This window comes from Cebus imitator, unplaced genomic scaffold, assembly GCF_001604975.1.
Source record: "Cebus imitator isolate Cc_AM_T3 unplaced genomic scaffold, Cebus_imitator-1.0 Scaffold127, whole genome shotgun sequence".
In the NCBI taxonomy this organism is placed as follows: Eukaryota; Metazoa; Chordata; class Mammalia; order Primates; family Cebidae; genus Cebus; species Cebus imitator.
This window is the reverse complement of record NW_016107442.1, coordinates 500,721-517,072: the sequence shown is the minus strand read 5'-3', so window position 1 is coordinate 517,072 and position 16,352 is coordinate 500,721. Positions and strand designations below refer to the sequence as shown.

Sequence of the window (16,352 nt, the reverse complement as noted above, 5' to 3'; positions counted from 1 at the left end):
GCCTCCCAAAGTGCTGGGATTACAGGCGTGAGCCACCGCGCCCGGCAGAATTTTCAAGATCAGAAGGCATTTGACCTTGATTTGAGAAACAATTATGAAACAACAATAGTGTTATTATAGCAGGTCAGTAACCTATAGAAACCAACTTATAAAGTGCACATTTAAAATGCACCTTTGGAAGTGAGAGATTATTGACCTAGACTTGGAAAGTGATTGAGTATGAGCTGCAGGGGCAAAGGAACATTAAAAGATAAGTTTTGGGGAATTGAGCTTAGGTGGATGAGTGGGATATGGTGGTGGACTAAAATACAGGGCAAAGAACAGTAAAAACAGCCTTAGTTTGGGGCTGGGTCAAAGGCATGAAAGGAATTAATGGGAGGAAAATGACAACCCTATTGGGGAAACTTTGATTTATAGAGCCAATGTGGTGTACACCTAATGATGTTCAGCAGGTTGTTAGAAATGTGTGTGACTTAGTATAGCCCATGAGAAAAAAAGACAAGGTTAACTATACAGATTTCAAAATGATCCAGAACTGTATAATATTGGTCACCAAATTATTACTCATCGTATCCAAAGTAGCTTTTGGTCACTATCCCTCTGTATAGTTTTAGTTTTTTGGGTGGTGGAGGCAGGGACAGAGTTTTACTCTTGTTGCCCAGGATCGAGTGCAATGGCATGATCTCAGCTCCCTGCAACCTCTGCCTCCTTGGTTCAAGTGATTCTCCTGCCTAAGCCTCCTGAGTAGCTGGGATTATAGGCATCCACCACCACGACTGGCTAATTTTGTATTTTTAATAGAGACAGGGTTTCACCATGTTGGCCAGGCTGGTCTCAAACTCCTGACCTCAGGTGATCCACCCGCCTCAGTCCCCCAAAGTGCTGGGATTACAGGTGTGAGCCACTGCGCTCAGCCTGTATAGTTTTATTTATATTTGGTGTGCTTTATAGTACCTGAAATTTTGTGTGCCATATATACCTACCTTTATTTTTTATCAGTATTCTTCATTTCATTATTATAAGGAATTTGACATTTTCATCACTGTGTTTATAGATTCTAGATAACGCTTGGCATATAGAAGGCATTCAATGCATACATTTCATATGAATGAATTACTATACCAATCAATGGGTCTCAGTTTTTATATCCATAATGTAAAACACACATTCCTTATCACTAATAGGCTACTGATACTGCTAAGATCATGATGAAATCTATGAACTATCTACTCAGAAAAAGGCACACATACTGCAATTTGTCATACTGTATATGTATAGAGGATTCACAGACATCTCAAGGCCCACAGATTCATCTAGAATTAGAGATACAAAGCTGTGGGCTCATCCCACGTTTCCCTCACTGTGAACCTTGAAGGAAACCTAAACCTAGGGTTTTGGATAATTTATTTTAAAACTGATCTCAGAATATCTTAGTAAAAGCAGTGTCATATGTATGTGTGGGAGTATTAACTCTAGTCTCTACCCTAAAGCACGTAGGTGTTCGATGTACCCAAATCAGGAGTTCAAATTCAAGAGATGATTATTGCAAACCTTGACAATATTTTTAGGACTTCTAGAAATATTATACATTGATAAATTTAATCAGTTTACAATGTTGATAAATTTAATTATACATTGAAAAAATTCATTGGTTATCAAAACTGTAATTGGCTTAAAAGACCACAAAGGCAAGTACTGCTTTCATGAACAAAACATGCAACCCAGCAAGCCCAGCAGCCTGGCGGCCTGGAAACAAGCTCTGTGGCTAGGAATCCAGTGGGTCCATGTATGGAAGATCTCCGAAACTGAGTTACCTGAAAGGTCAGCTGAGCCTGCTGTTGGAACACATTCTGTCTACCACAGGGGTAAACCTGTCCTGCAAGGTGCTCCTCAGAAAGCCTATAACAACAGAGACTAGAGACCCCACTGATTTCATAGAGAGAATAACTCAATATGCATATTTGTTTCGGTGTGTGTGTTTGCTAAATAATGGGTGGATTTATTTGGTCTGAGATTTGCTTTCTTTATAACATAAAGAGAAGAAGACTTGGTTAATTATATGACTTACTGAGTCATCCAGGTTTTATGTCATATAAAACCCAAGAGCAAAGTAAGAGAACAAATAGCCTTCACCATTCACTAATGGTTAAAGCTTACCAATCCTTGCCGATGATACATTCTCTAGTCAACCTACGTTCATTTGCAACTGGTTGAGAGAAGGACGGGGACATAATTAAATTATAAGTAACAGGAGACCTCAGAAAAACGGGAGGAGAGACGGAACAGTCCCACAACATGGATAAAACAGCAGGAAGGTGTTTAGTGGAGTTAACAAATGCTTCACACTTTGAAAATTGTGAGCACAAAGGGAAAAACTTCGGTTTTAAAATTAGAGGTAAAATCAATCATTTTTAAGAAAAAAAATTAATAGAATGGCAGTGGAGTAGGAATTTCCAGAAAAAAGAAATGATTAAGAACTTACTGAGTTATTCTGTATAAAATACCATGCCAAGTTTTGTTAGGAAAACACAATATATAATACAGATTTTCTGAATTGTAACAATATTTGAATTGGGGATTTCTTAACTGGAAAAGGAGATGTTATGAAAAAATAGTGTCCAAGAGTAATGAAACACAAAGAAGTTATTATTTCTTTGGTTGCCCATTCGCTTATTCTATATCACTATTATTCTGTTCTAATTTATTTACTTTATCCAGCTTATTCCACCTTCTTTTGATAAAATAGTACCAGGTTCTCTCTTTAGGTAATACTCCATTTTCGTTATGTGGTTAATATAGTGACGATGTGATACACACCACCAAATCTAACCATGGGCACAGATTGGGTTGAGACAATTGATACAATGCTTCAGTGATAATAATTGATTCAGAGATGAGCCTATGGCTAAATTCGGGGCAATGAGAATGAGCTTCAGGAATTCTATTAGATACCTAAGGAACAGAGGTTTTTTTTTTTTTTTTTTTTTTTTTTTTTTTTTTTTTTTTTTTTTTTTTTTTTTTTTTTTTTTTACCATGGATAGGAGGAATTTAAGTTCAAAACTAAAGTTTTTTGCACTACCTGAGGCTGAGCCTAGAATTTCCAGATGTTCTCAATCTGAAAACCAGAATCAAAGAAGAGGAGCAAAAGGAATCAGGTGACATTATTTTAGCTGCTGAATTAAGCCTCACCCGAAGCTTCACTTTCAGTTTCTAAAAGTTTAGAAATGTTTTTAAACTTTTAAGCTATATAAGTTAATATATCCTTATTGTTATATAAACCAGTTTGATTTTAATTTTCTTATGAGTATTTTTTTTAAAGCCTTAATGAAGAAATGTCTTTAAGAGCTTCTGGAAAAACCAAGATAGTATTGAAAGTTTATGAAGGCAACCAATGGGCTAAATTTAGAAAAATAGGTTGGAACCAGCAATAAAGGGCCCTCCAAGCCTCCAAGGTATTTAAATTAGCTACAGATTGGGCTTTTAAATAATAATTAATCATTCATTCCTCTGTGCTGTAAACACCTGCTCCTTAGGCCTCCATTGGTTACTGATGTTGCCCAGTCCTAGATTAGAGCTCATTGTTTAAATGTTTCTTTTACCCACTAGATTGAATAAAAACTCCCCAGTTTTTTTGAGGACAGAGGCTATTTCTTGCTCAAACTGCTAACCTCACGTGTCCTAGCATAAAACCTATTACATAGTAAGTAGTTGTAGCAGGGAGGAATGAGGTAAGAGGATGTATCATTCCGTTTTCATACTGCGATAGAGAACTGCCTGAGACTGAGCAATTTATAAAGGAAAGAGGTTTAGTTGACTCACAGCATGCCTGGGAGGCCTCAGGAAACTTCCAGTCATGGTGGAAGATGAAGAGGAAGCAAAACGCTTTCACAATGTGTCAGGAAGGAGAAGTGCCTAGCAAAGGGGGAAGAGCCCCTTATATAACCGTCAGATCTCGTGAGAACTCACTATCCTCACTATCGTGAGAATGGCACAGGGGAACCGCCCCTGTGATCCAAATACCTCCACCTGGCCTCTTCCTTGACATGTGGAGATTATAGGGATTGTAATTCAAAATGATATTTAGGTGGGGACACAAAGCCTATATCGGAGCATCATTTTGGCAAATGCACCCTGGCAGCAGTGGATTAAAAGACTGAAATGAAATAACGAGGAACGAGAAGAGAAGCTAATTAGGTATGCATTTGAGCATTCCGGAGAGAATAGAAAAGGGCTCAGAGAAATAACTCAAGAAAGTGTTAAAATCTAAATTCAAGCAGCCCCATGAATAAAATGGACATGGTCATAGCAATAAGTTGTTATACAGTGATTCTTTTTCCTGTTCTCTTTTATTCATGTAAAGTTCTTAAAACTGTTGCCCATAGTAACATTCAGTGGAAAGCTGAACAGCATTTGGACACACCTATCAGATCAAACATTGATGAAAAAGCCTGTATCTTTCTTTTTTCTAGAGTCGATTGTTCTAAATATAGATGGGATTGGGTTTCTTAGAGCAATCGAAGTGACTGACATTGAGTTGCAGTATTAACAATGTCCTTTTCTTCCCCTAAATACAAGCAAATTTGAAATTAAAAATAGCATAACCCCAAAGAGATAAATGTTTAAACATGTCAAATATTTTCCAGTTTTTGTTGTATTTTAGAGGGTTGATCTCATACCTTCTCCCATGATAGCATGATGTTGGGTAAAAAGAGGAATGATCAATCAAAGGAAGCACTGGTCTTAAAGAAGCTTTAATGCATTTGAGTAAGAGATATTACTTTCTAGAGTAAACTTTAGAAATAGGTCCAGTATCCATTGTCACAGCTGATTAAGAAAATTTTCTAAAGAATCAGTCTTAAAAGGCAGCACACACCTCATCTCATTTATAAAATTCTTTTCAATTTTATAAATTTTAAGGCAATATCTCATTACTTCAGAAAACTTGGAAAACAGAGAAAAAAGCACAAACTGTGATTACTCATGATGTAATCTCTTAATGTAACTACTGTTAACACATTTTTTAAATTTTTTCTTTTGAATATCATTTATATGAACACCACTATGTAAACATTTTTACACTCCGTGTCTTTGCTTGGAGAAGGCTTCCCTGGCTTTCAATTCGTTATTTCTTCTCTTCCCTGTCTTCGCTATTCTTTTTCCCTAGTATGTTAGTTTTTGCTTTATAGAACTTAACACAATTTTTCTCAGTGGTTATATATTTTTTATGCCAGTTTTCCACATGAGGGCAGAATCACAGTTGTTTTTTCAATATTGCCTACCCAACAGGAGGCAAGTGGCTGGCACATAACATATGCTGAAGGTAAACAAAGTTTTCAGGCACTGTGGTGCAGTGGTTCAAGGCAGCAGGCTCTGCAGCTAAGCGTCCTGGGTTTGAACTCTCTGTGAAAGGCAGAATACTACCCTCCCAAAGATGTCCACATCCTGATTCTCAGAGCCTCTAAATATGTTACCTTACATAATAAAAATAACTTTGTGGGCATGACTAAATTAACTATCTCAAGATGAGGAAATCATCATAGGGTATCTGATGGGTCCAGAGAAATCACGGGGGTCCTTATTAGTGGGAGGCAAGTGGGGCAGGGTTAGAAAAAGGCAATGTAATCATGGAAGCAGAGAGAGAGAGAGAGAGAGATACTAGAAGGGCTATCCTGCTGACTTTGAAGATGGAGGATAAAGCCACAAGCCAAGGAATATAGGTGGCCTCTAAGAACCTGGAACAGACAAGGACAAAGATTCTACCCTAGATCCCCCATAAGAAACCAGCCCTGCTAACTTATTTTAGACTTCTGACCTCCAGAACTATAACAGAATACATCTGTGTTGTTTTAAGGCACTATGCATGTGGTCATTTGTTCCAGCAGCAGTAGGAAACTAATATGCCTGCTTTGCATATGAACGGTCTCAGCACTTCAATCATTCTCTCTGTGCACCAGTTTCTTCATCTGTAAAACAAAGGACAAAGCGGCACCTGCCTCACAGCAGAGTTTAAGTCCATAAATACGTGCAAAGCATGGAGAACAGTGCTTGGTACCTTCCATATTGTCAATAAATATTGTTTTTAAAATTATATATTGTCAAACTCAAATGAAAGGACAGCCAGTTACTCCTTTCTAATTCTTTAATTTACCAATGCAATTTATCAGTGTTAAATTTCTCAATCTTTATTGCTTAGTTGGTGAATAGGGTATGTGTGTGTGTCTTTCTTGGTATCGGTTTTTAATTTTAATTTGACTGTTTAGTTAGTTCATCTGCTGGGAGGAGGAAAAGCCTTTAGTCATCTTTATTCTCTGGTTCACCATTAGCTGCCCACTCCTTGCCCACACTGGAGATCACAGTTGACCCTATAAAAGCTCCTAAGGCCACCTACTTATCAGCCAGGGAATCTTCCCTAGTCAACCTCACATTCCTTGCATTTGGGAGGAAGAAGAAGGTGATTGCTTTTATCAGCCTACATCTGGATTCCCTCTTTCTGTCTGTCTTGCTTTTCAGTTACCTCACCCTCACTTTTAAGAATCTGCCCAGCCATTCAAGATGATGCTTTGTGTTGTCCTTGTCTCCATCATTTTGGGCTGCGGTAGCAAAAATATCACAGATTAGGCAGTTTAAACCACAGAAATTTCTTTCTCACAGTTCTGAAGACTGGGAAGGTCAAGATGCTGGCAAATGCCAAGTCTGGCGAGGGCCTGCTTCCTGGCTTGTAGACAGCTATCTTCTTGCAGAGAGGAAGAGAGAGCAATCCTGTGTCTCCTCTTTTTAAAATAAGGGCATCAATCCCATCATGAGGGCCCCACCCTCACAACCTAGTCTAAGCCAAATTACCTCCCAAAGCATCATCTCCCAATGCCATTACATTGGAGACTAGAGCTTCACCCTACAAGGTTGGGTTGGATATAAACATTCCACCCATAACAGTCCCTTTCACTGTACAGATAATCCCCTATCAATTTTTCAATTTTTTAAAAAAATAATATAGAGTCTCCCTCTCTCTTCCAGGCTGGAGTGCAATGGTACCATCTCAGCTCATTTCAATCATCTCCACCTCCTGGGTTCAAGTGATTTTCCTGCCTCAGACTCCCAAGTAGCTGGGATTATAGGCACGCACCACCATGCCTGGCTAGCTTTGGAATTTTTAGTAGAGAAGAGGTTTTGCCATGTTGGCCAGGCTGCTCTCAAACTTCTAACCTCAAATGATCCACCCTCTTTGGCCTCCCAAAGTGCTGGGATTATGGGCATGAGCCACAACACCCAGCCCCAATTTTTCAACTTTACGATGGTGGAAAGCCATCACAATTTTGAGGTAATATACAATATTCAATAAATTACATGAGCTATTAAACACCTCATTATAAAATAAACTTTGTGTTACATAATCTTGCTTTACTCTGGGCTACTGTGAGTGTTCTGAGCATGTTTAAGGTAAGTCAGATTAAGCTATGATATGTGGTAGGTGAAGTACATTAAATGTATTTCTGACTTAATGATATTTTCAATTTACAATGGGTTTATTGGGACATAATCCTATTGTATATTGAGGAACATTTGTATTTAACACCTCCAGAGGTTACTGATGCCCTGATCCTTTATCCACCTGAGGTCTTCAGGTTCTCATATTAGTGTCCTTATTTTCACTTTTACTGAGACAGTAGTCCTCAGGCCTGTATAATAAAATAAAATGGAAGAGCCTTTCAATCTAAATTTTGTTAAACTAAGGGGGTTAGAAGTGTCTCATGTTTGAATTTGGGGTCTGCAACTCTTTAATCCATAGGGAAAATGATGATATACCCCATGTTACCTAAGACAATCCCAATTTATAACTATTGATCCAGTATAATTAGTGGCATTCCCTGTTACTCTTAAAAGTGTCCTGGTTTGTATAATAACTTCTGTAATCACTGGATCTTGGATGTTGAATGAGTCCCTTTATTCCTCATCTGTAAAATACAATGATGACATCCTCTCATAGGATGTTTGGTGCAGTAACATGAGCAATAATCATAGTGCATAGCAGATGCTTGCTGTAGGTTAGATTCATGCCTTTAAATAATGACTGAGCTCCCTAAAACCAAGAAGAAAAATATAGTCAGACTAGGGAAACTGATTAATTTGATTTAGAATAAAGTATTTAAAAGCAGGATTTAGTTGGAGACAAGAAAGGCTTAGTTAACTTGCCAATGGCTTAAAGCCAGGAAGGTCTAGTAGGGTCATAGAATCTCAGAAATAGATGAAACTTTACTCATTATCAAGTCTCTTCCCCCTGCTCATGCAAAAAGCTGCAACAATCTGTGACAGAGCCATCACCTAATTATTAATATTAATGGCTAACATTTATAGGACCTGGTGCTAAGCACCTCAGGTGGATTACTTTAAATCTTCTTTATAAGAACTCTATAAGGCAGATACTGTGATTGCCTCATGTAAAGATGAAGAGACTGATCTATGGTTACATGAGATTTGCAAGTTCATGTAGTCAAAATTCAGTGTCTTCACTTTGTGTGTCTGAGGCAAAAAAAATTGCTTGAGACCAGGTCAAGACCAGCCTGGGCAACATGGTGTGAGGGGGAGAGAGAGAGAGAGAGAGAGAGAGAGAGAGAGGGAGAGAGAGAGGGGAGAGAGGGTGGGAGAGAGAGAAAAAGAGAGAGAGAGAGAAAAAGAGAGAGAGAGAAAAAGAGAGAGAAGAGAGAGAGAGGGAGGGGGAGAGAGAAAGAGAAAGAGAAAGAGAAAGAGAGAGATAAAGGAAGAAAGAGAAGAAGGAGGAAGGAAGGGAAGGAAGGAAGGAAAAAGGGAGAAAGGAAGGAAAAAAGGAGAGAGGGAGGGAGGGAGGAGAGAATAATTCAGAGTCCTGCCTACTAATGAGTTTTTGGTTGCCACATAGGATTTTGATGAAAATTTTATAAACCTGAAATTTGTATTTGAGGAGTCCAAAATGCCCTTAAAATGTCTAAATAATTTCCAAGAGTTTCTTTATTGTAAAGGATGCCTTATATTTACTGATTTTATTTGGCAAATGTTACTTCCTATTTGCTAGTAGTTTTTTAAATCACAATGAAATGCTATAATATCTTGAAACATAATAGGCAATGACAAAAATGATACATTGGATATGTTTCCCAGAACAATCTACTGGTTTCAGGGCCTGGGAGAATGTGTTATCTATTGAGAAATTTACAATGCAATGAATAGATAATTATGAAGGTGTAGCGAAAATTGTTCAGGGTTTCACAGACAGAACAACTTCATTCAAGTTGATCTGAAATAGCTCACTGTGTGAGTCTGAACCAATATTTTATTTATTTATTTTTATTTTTTTTTACTCTGCGCCTTAGGTACCCTTTCTGGAAAATGAAAGATGGGTTAGATTATTACTAACGCCTTTTTAAGTTTGACTAGCCTCTGATTCTCTGAAATATGGCCTAGATTCCTTGCAAATTGTCAGTTTGGCAACAAAGCTTGGTGCTCAGAAAAAGCTCAGGGCATTCAGTAGAATTCAATTTTATATTTCACAGATGGAAACTAATTGAAATTACGTAGGTAGATCAAGTGTAACAGCAAACGCTTGCACCGCCATGTAGCAGACCTTTCGCCCAGAACTGCTTCAGCCTGTCAACAGCACTGAGCATGTTGCAGTGAAGTCGGTAATCATCTGTCTTTCTTACAGAAAGTCATTGCTGAGAGCAGAGTTTTGTTGGGTCAAGGACACCAGGTTGCTTATTTTGAGAGGGATCATGGTCAGGATCTTGCAAACCAGAAGCGCTTTTCCAATTCGGCATTAATAGATGTTTAACTTGTCCCAGAACAGGGGCAACAGTGCCAAAAGTGAAGCATGCCCACCAGCAGGACTAGACTATGGCCTGAGACTTTGAAGACTTCTAGTTTTAGCTTCTCCTGTCTGTATCGGGAGCACCTGCACCTCCAAGAGTTTCTTTGAAGCAACAAATGGTCTGCCTGCTCCAGCTCCACTTCATGGCTCTTCTCTCTTTTGTGGCATCTAATGAGGATTACCTCTTGCTGCTTTTTCCTGCTTATGTCTGCTCATTTATCTTAACATCCAGGACGGTGACATCTGCCCAACTGGCCAGCCTGAAATGGCTCTCTCAGCAGTTAAAAAACAAAACAAACAAACAAAACCCGAAAACCAACTAGTTATCAAAATCAATTCCATTCTAGTTATTTATTGATTGCATGTAGGGCGCTTTACCCGTGTTTGAAGCTGTGTGTTCAGAAAGGATTCAGATACATCCCTCCCTCTTCCACATAGAGCTGACAAACTCCTGGAGGAGTAGACAAATCAACTATCTTTTATATCAGGAGACGCACTAGGTTTTATAGAACAGAGCTTCCCAAACTATATATGGTGAAGGATCAACTTTGTTCCTTATTGTTTTTGTTTTTTTTTTTTTTTTTTTNTTTTTTTGAGACAGAGTCTTGCTCTGTCTCCAGGCGCCAGGCTGGAGTGCAGTGGCACGATCTCGGCTCACTGCAACCTCCACCTCCCGGGTTCAAGTAATTCTCCTGCCTCAGCCTCGGATTAGCTGGGACTACAGGCATGCGCCACCATGGTCAGCTAATTTTTATATTTTTTTAGTAGAGATGGGGTTTCACCATGTTGGCCAGGATGTCCTTATTTTTTTTTTCTGTCCAATTCTTTGTACACTGATACTTTTGTAAAATACAAAATAACACATATACTGTGACAATATCACATTGCTGGGATTGCTTCTAAATGCTTACATTCAATTTCTGTATTTTGTTGTTGTGAATGGGTAGGCAACAATTTGCAAAATAGCCTGATATGGTTTGGCTCTGTGTCACCACCCAAATCTCATCTTGAATTTTATCCCCCAGTGTCAGAGGCAGGGCCTAGTGGGAGGTCATTGAATCATAGGGGACTCCTGCCTTACTGTTTTCATGATAGTGAGTGAGTTCTCATGAGATCTGATGGTTTAAAAATGTATGGCACTTCGCTTCTTGCTCTCTCTCTCTCTCTCCTGTTCTGCCACGGTAAAACATGGTTGGTTCCCCTTCGTCTTCTGCCATGATTGTAAGTTTCCTAAGGCCTCCAGCCATGCTTTCTGTTAAACCTGCAGAACTGTGAGTTAATGAAACTCTTTTCTTCATAAATTACCCAGGTAGTTCTTTGTAGCAGTGTGAGTATGAACTAATACATAGCCCCTTCCTGCAGTCAACCACTGGAGCAGCACTTAAATGAAACAGTTTAAATAAAATGCTATTAAAACACACACTTAAATAAAATGCTATTGAGTACACAGTTCATCCTGCCTGGAGTATGAGCTCTATATATCTCATGGAGAAACACCAGAGAATATCTTTTAGTTTTCTTCTTCCTTCATCTTTGCTTCATTCAAAGCCAGCAACTACCTCAGTCTTCTAAACTGGTGATCTAAATCTGGTGATCTCCTCTCTTCTATATCACACTTATGTTCTTTTGTTAATATAATTCTCTCCTCCTGCCCCTTATTCAGTCGCGGTGGTTCCTCAGCCTGGTGCTGTCCTTACCCTCTACACTGACTCCTCATACTTCTTCAGAGCCCCTCTCGATCAGGTGAAGCTCTTCACCCAAAGGCAGATGGCTCTGAACACATTGTTGCTCTGTTACACTCCTGGAATGTCTGTTTGCACTATCATTCAAGGACTCTTTAATCTAATTCCCTCCTAACTTTTCAGTTGTTCTTCACCACAATGACAGAATCAGTTTGCAATGCTTCACTGAAGCTGCATCATTTGCTGTTTTCACGTGGATCCTGGACCTACATACCTTCCTGCCTATTATCATGCTTTTTTCCCCCTTTTTTAAAGGTTACCATACATCATCATCATTTCCCAGTGCCCTGACTTGCCCCACTCATCCATCTTCACGAATAATGCCTATTTTTAAATAATTAGTTTCAATGCCACATCTATCAGGAAATCTTCTCCAGAGATCAAAACACAGTTGTAGCAATTGCTCAATCTGCTAATCCCCAGTGTATTTCATTTTGCTTCCTTTCTGTTACCAGGTAGGGATTGTCTGTCTTCAACTATGGTGATTGGCAGGCACATCACTTATCATCCATGCAGGCTCTCTGAGGTCAGAATGCATGCATTACTTACTCTCTGCAAGTGCCTCACAGAGTGCCCTGTTTTGACCCTCATTTAATTGATTATTTATTCATTTGCAAACACAGACGTTTTTGAACCTACAATGTGCCATTCATATCTTACCAACCTTACAAGAACTTAACATCTATTGGGAGAAATCAGACAACAAACAGATAATTATCAAGCTATTTGGTAAATGCAAAGAGTATTTTGCACTGCATAATTCAGGAGATGCGGAGAGGATGCACATCTCACAATACAGATGAGCCACGTGTTCAGGGAGTCTTTCTTTAGACAGTACCAGTGGAAGTGACAGTAAAAGATGAGCAAGCCCAAGATAGGCACCTTATAGATATCTGATTGCTGTTCTATTTGATTTGGTTCCTTTGCACAGTTCTGGGAGTCTCTCTCAGGTTTCCTCTCTGAGTCTTCTTTGCATACTTATAGGCAGCTGTAATCTACTTGTTGTCTATGATTTAGAGTCTATTTAACCAACCACAATTTCAAATAAAGCAGTATAAGTAACTATATTGGGTTAGTGTCCCCCCAAAATTCATGTCCACCTGGAAGTCCGAACGTAATCTTTTTGGATCTAGGGTCTTTGCAGATGAAATTAATTAAGATGACCTAATCCCAGAGGAAGGTGGTCAAATCCAATGACTGGTGTCCTTATAAGAAGAGGGAGATTTGAGGATAGAGAGACACACACATGGGAATACAGCCTTTGGAAGACAGAGGTGGCAACTGGAGTCATATAGTTATCAGCCAAGAAATGCCAAGGACTGCCAGCAACTCCCAGAAGCTGAGAATCCAAGGAAGAATTCTCTCTTGGAAACTTTGCAGAGTTCATTCCCATGCTTGTGATTTCCAGGTTTGATCTCACACTTGCAGCCTCCATAACTGTAGGAGGATAATTATTATTTTTAAATTAAATTTTATTTTACTTAAGTTCCAGGATACATGTGCAAGATGTGCAGGTTTGTTACATAGGTAAACGTGTGCCAGGGTGGTTTGCTGAACCTATCAACCCATCACCTAGGACTTAAGCCCCGCATGTATTAGCTACTTATCCTGATGTTCTCCCTCCCCCCATTCCCCTGAAAGGGAAGTCAGGGAAGTGGGGGGAGAGAGCATGTTGTTCCTCTCCCTTTGTCCATGTGTTCTCATTGTTGAACTCCCACCTATAAGTAAGATCATGTGGTATTTGGTTTTCTGTTCCTGCATTAGTTTGCTGAGGATAATGGCTTCCAGCTCTATCCATGTCCCTGCAAAGGACATCTCATTCCTTTTTATGGCTGCATAGTACTCCATGGTGTATATATACCATATTTTCTTTATCCAGTCTGTCAGTGATAGGTATTTGGGTTGATTCTATGTCTTTGCTATTGTGAATAATGCTGCAATCAGCATACACATGAATGTATCTTTATAATAAAATGCTTTATATTCCTTTGGATATATATTCAGTAATGGGATTTCTGGGTCCAATTATATTTCTGGTTATAGGTCTTTGAGGAATCACCACATTGTCTTCCACAATGGTTGAGCTAATTTACATTCCCACTAACAGTGTAAAAGCATTCCTATTGGGAGAATAAACTTATAAGGTCTTAGGCCACCCACTTTCTGAGAATTTGTTACAGCAGTCCTAGAAAACTAATATAGCAGCCTTAAGAGATAATGCGTGTACATTCTCATTCTTAATTTGGCCTGATCATCATAGAAATGTCTTCTTTATTGGCCTAGATGGCCTAATTTCTACAGGGCACTCTGTTGATTTTGCACAAATTGGAGGCATGACAAAATTCTCTTAAAGAACTATGAATTTATTATTGTTTTCTTAATGCAATAAAATTAAGTAAATGAATCTCATTTAAGTTTAGAAATATTGTTTTATCACATTTTCCAAGTATTAAACTTTTACATTCTTTGCATCTATGTATGTTCCTCACACAAAGTAGTTCCAGGTTCAGTATACATTTTGTAAAATTGTATCCAAGGTGCCCCTTCCCAAATCATACTGCTCAACTGACTGAGAAATGTTACTTTTTTAGGGAAAATATCCAAGTCTGTGAATATGTACAGTAAAAATTTTTATTAAAGTGCACTGTAAAGATGAAAGTTCTAATTTACTTAGAACTCTACCTTGATATTGTGTTGGCTCTTTGGTAAAAAAGAAATTGAAATTACTTCTCTTTCTGGTAGTAATAGGAGGCCATCCAGTTCTTCTCAGTAGGCTTATCATACCCATTTACAGGAAATTTGAAATGATAACAATTCTGTTTAGAAGTTTCTGCCTATTCTTGAAAACATCACTGTAGCATTCATTTCAAAGACATGAAGCTATTTGTTAGGAGGCAAGGGAGAGGGTGGCAAGGAACTTGAAATTGCAATAACATTAACAATTTGTGGAAGCTCAGGTCTACTTATTGTTAATGTTCAAACCTTGTGCCACAGATGCCTGACTTTCCCAATCCCTGGCCAATGTCAAGACATAGATAAGTGTGTGCACTCAATCAGAGGAAGAAAGGAAGCTGGCCGATAGACAAAGGCATACATAAAGTGTATAAACGGGTTAATAATGCTTTATTTAATCAGGTGGAATTAACTATTCTTTACCCCAATACTTGTATTTGACAAGGAGCCGTGATTCAGCATTGCTGATAAATTGCTGGGAAGAATGAATGCCTCTGTGTTCAGACCCTGTCATCTGTTGGAGATAAATGTTTTTGTTCTTTTCTCTGGTAAGCACAGGTACAAATGCCCTAGCAAAAGCTTTAACTTTGATGGTGAACAATATCTGTGTCACTCTGAAAAAGGTTCTGTACACACAGAATAGAAATGTAATCAATTTGTTGAATTTAAAAAATAGACCTATATCATGCTTTAATTAAGACAAGACATTTTAATCTAACTATAAAATGGTTCCTTATCAATGGCTATATTGCCATTGACTTTATCATTGACTATACAGATAAAAAAGAAGAAATTTAATAAAAGGAATTTGTTAGCAATTGTTAAAATGATTAGCTACTGGGACTAAGTCTAAAATAGGCAAAATATGTCCAAATTAAGAATTATTTTTTACATATAATTCAATAGTTTTAATGTCTATCAATTATGAATGAAATAGAACTTATTCAACAAATTATTTGAGAATTTACTATGTATTAGACACTTCCATAGATCTGGGATTTAATTCATTGCTGATAAAATTAAAGAAACCTCTTTCATTCATTTATTTATATATTCACTCAGAAGCATTCTTAGAGCACCGACCCTGTGCAAAGCATTGTGTTAAGAGTAATTTTTTTTCCCTCAAGGAAACTTCCCAGTCTAGTACATAAGATAGATAAGAAAGTAATTAGCTAAAATTCAATAGGATATATGTGTACATGAAGTGCAATATGATATGTGTGGATATGAGGTGCAATATGATATGTGTGCACAGAGGAATAATGCTGAGGTTTGGTGATAACAGCACAGGGGAAGCAGAGAGAATGAGAGGATTAGCTCTGGGGGAATGCAGGGCTCAGTGAAAGGGGCAAGGAAGGTAGAGAGGTTCACTGATGAGGCAACACTTAATCTGGAATCTGAAGGATGGTGAAAACTTTACTAAAAGAACATCAGAGACAAGAAGCATTCCAGTGAGAAGGGGACAAGACGTGCAATAAAAGAGATAAAGGAAGCAGGAAAGTGAGTAACTTACTAGCTTGATATCGCTGTTAGTAGGTGTTAGCCAAACTGGTGTGGAATACAAAAAATAGAGAAACAAGCAAAGATCAAGGAAGAAGGAGACTGGAAAGCGTCCATTGAGTTTGGAATTTAGGTTGTCACAGGTCATGTGTGAAAAAGCTCTTTCTGTGGGGTGGAGGGAACTGAAGCCAGAATGCAGTGGGTGGTGAGATTGTATGTCCCAGGAGGGCAAGGCTCAGCTCACATTGCCTGAACACAAATGGTGTCTACTAAATATTTCCTCACTGTTTAACAGATACATTCATAGTATTTTAATGTAAATATAAGAAAAAAGAGAATATGAGGCTTGAAGAAGGAAGGGTCATGGTTTGGGGGAGACTTCTGGGTATATTTATAGAATCGTTGCCAGGCAGAGGTAGAGGGTGAGGATTTAGAAGAGGCTGATGCTAAAGGACCAAAGCCCAGGAGAGGTGGTTAAAAACAAAAAGAACAAAGAAATTAAAAATGCTGGTAGAACAGTTAGGCTTGAAGCAGAAATA

General features: G+C 38.4%; 1 protein-coding gene across 2 annotated transcripts in view; it reads right to left on the bottom strand.

Annotated features, from left to right (window-relative positions):
- KCNIP4 (potassium voltage-gated channel interacting protein 4) overlaps nucleotides 1-16,352 on the bottom strand; it is a 974,830-nt gene that overhangs the window by 485,336 nt on the left and 473,142 nt on the right. The window lies entirely within an intron of this gene.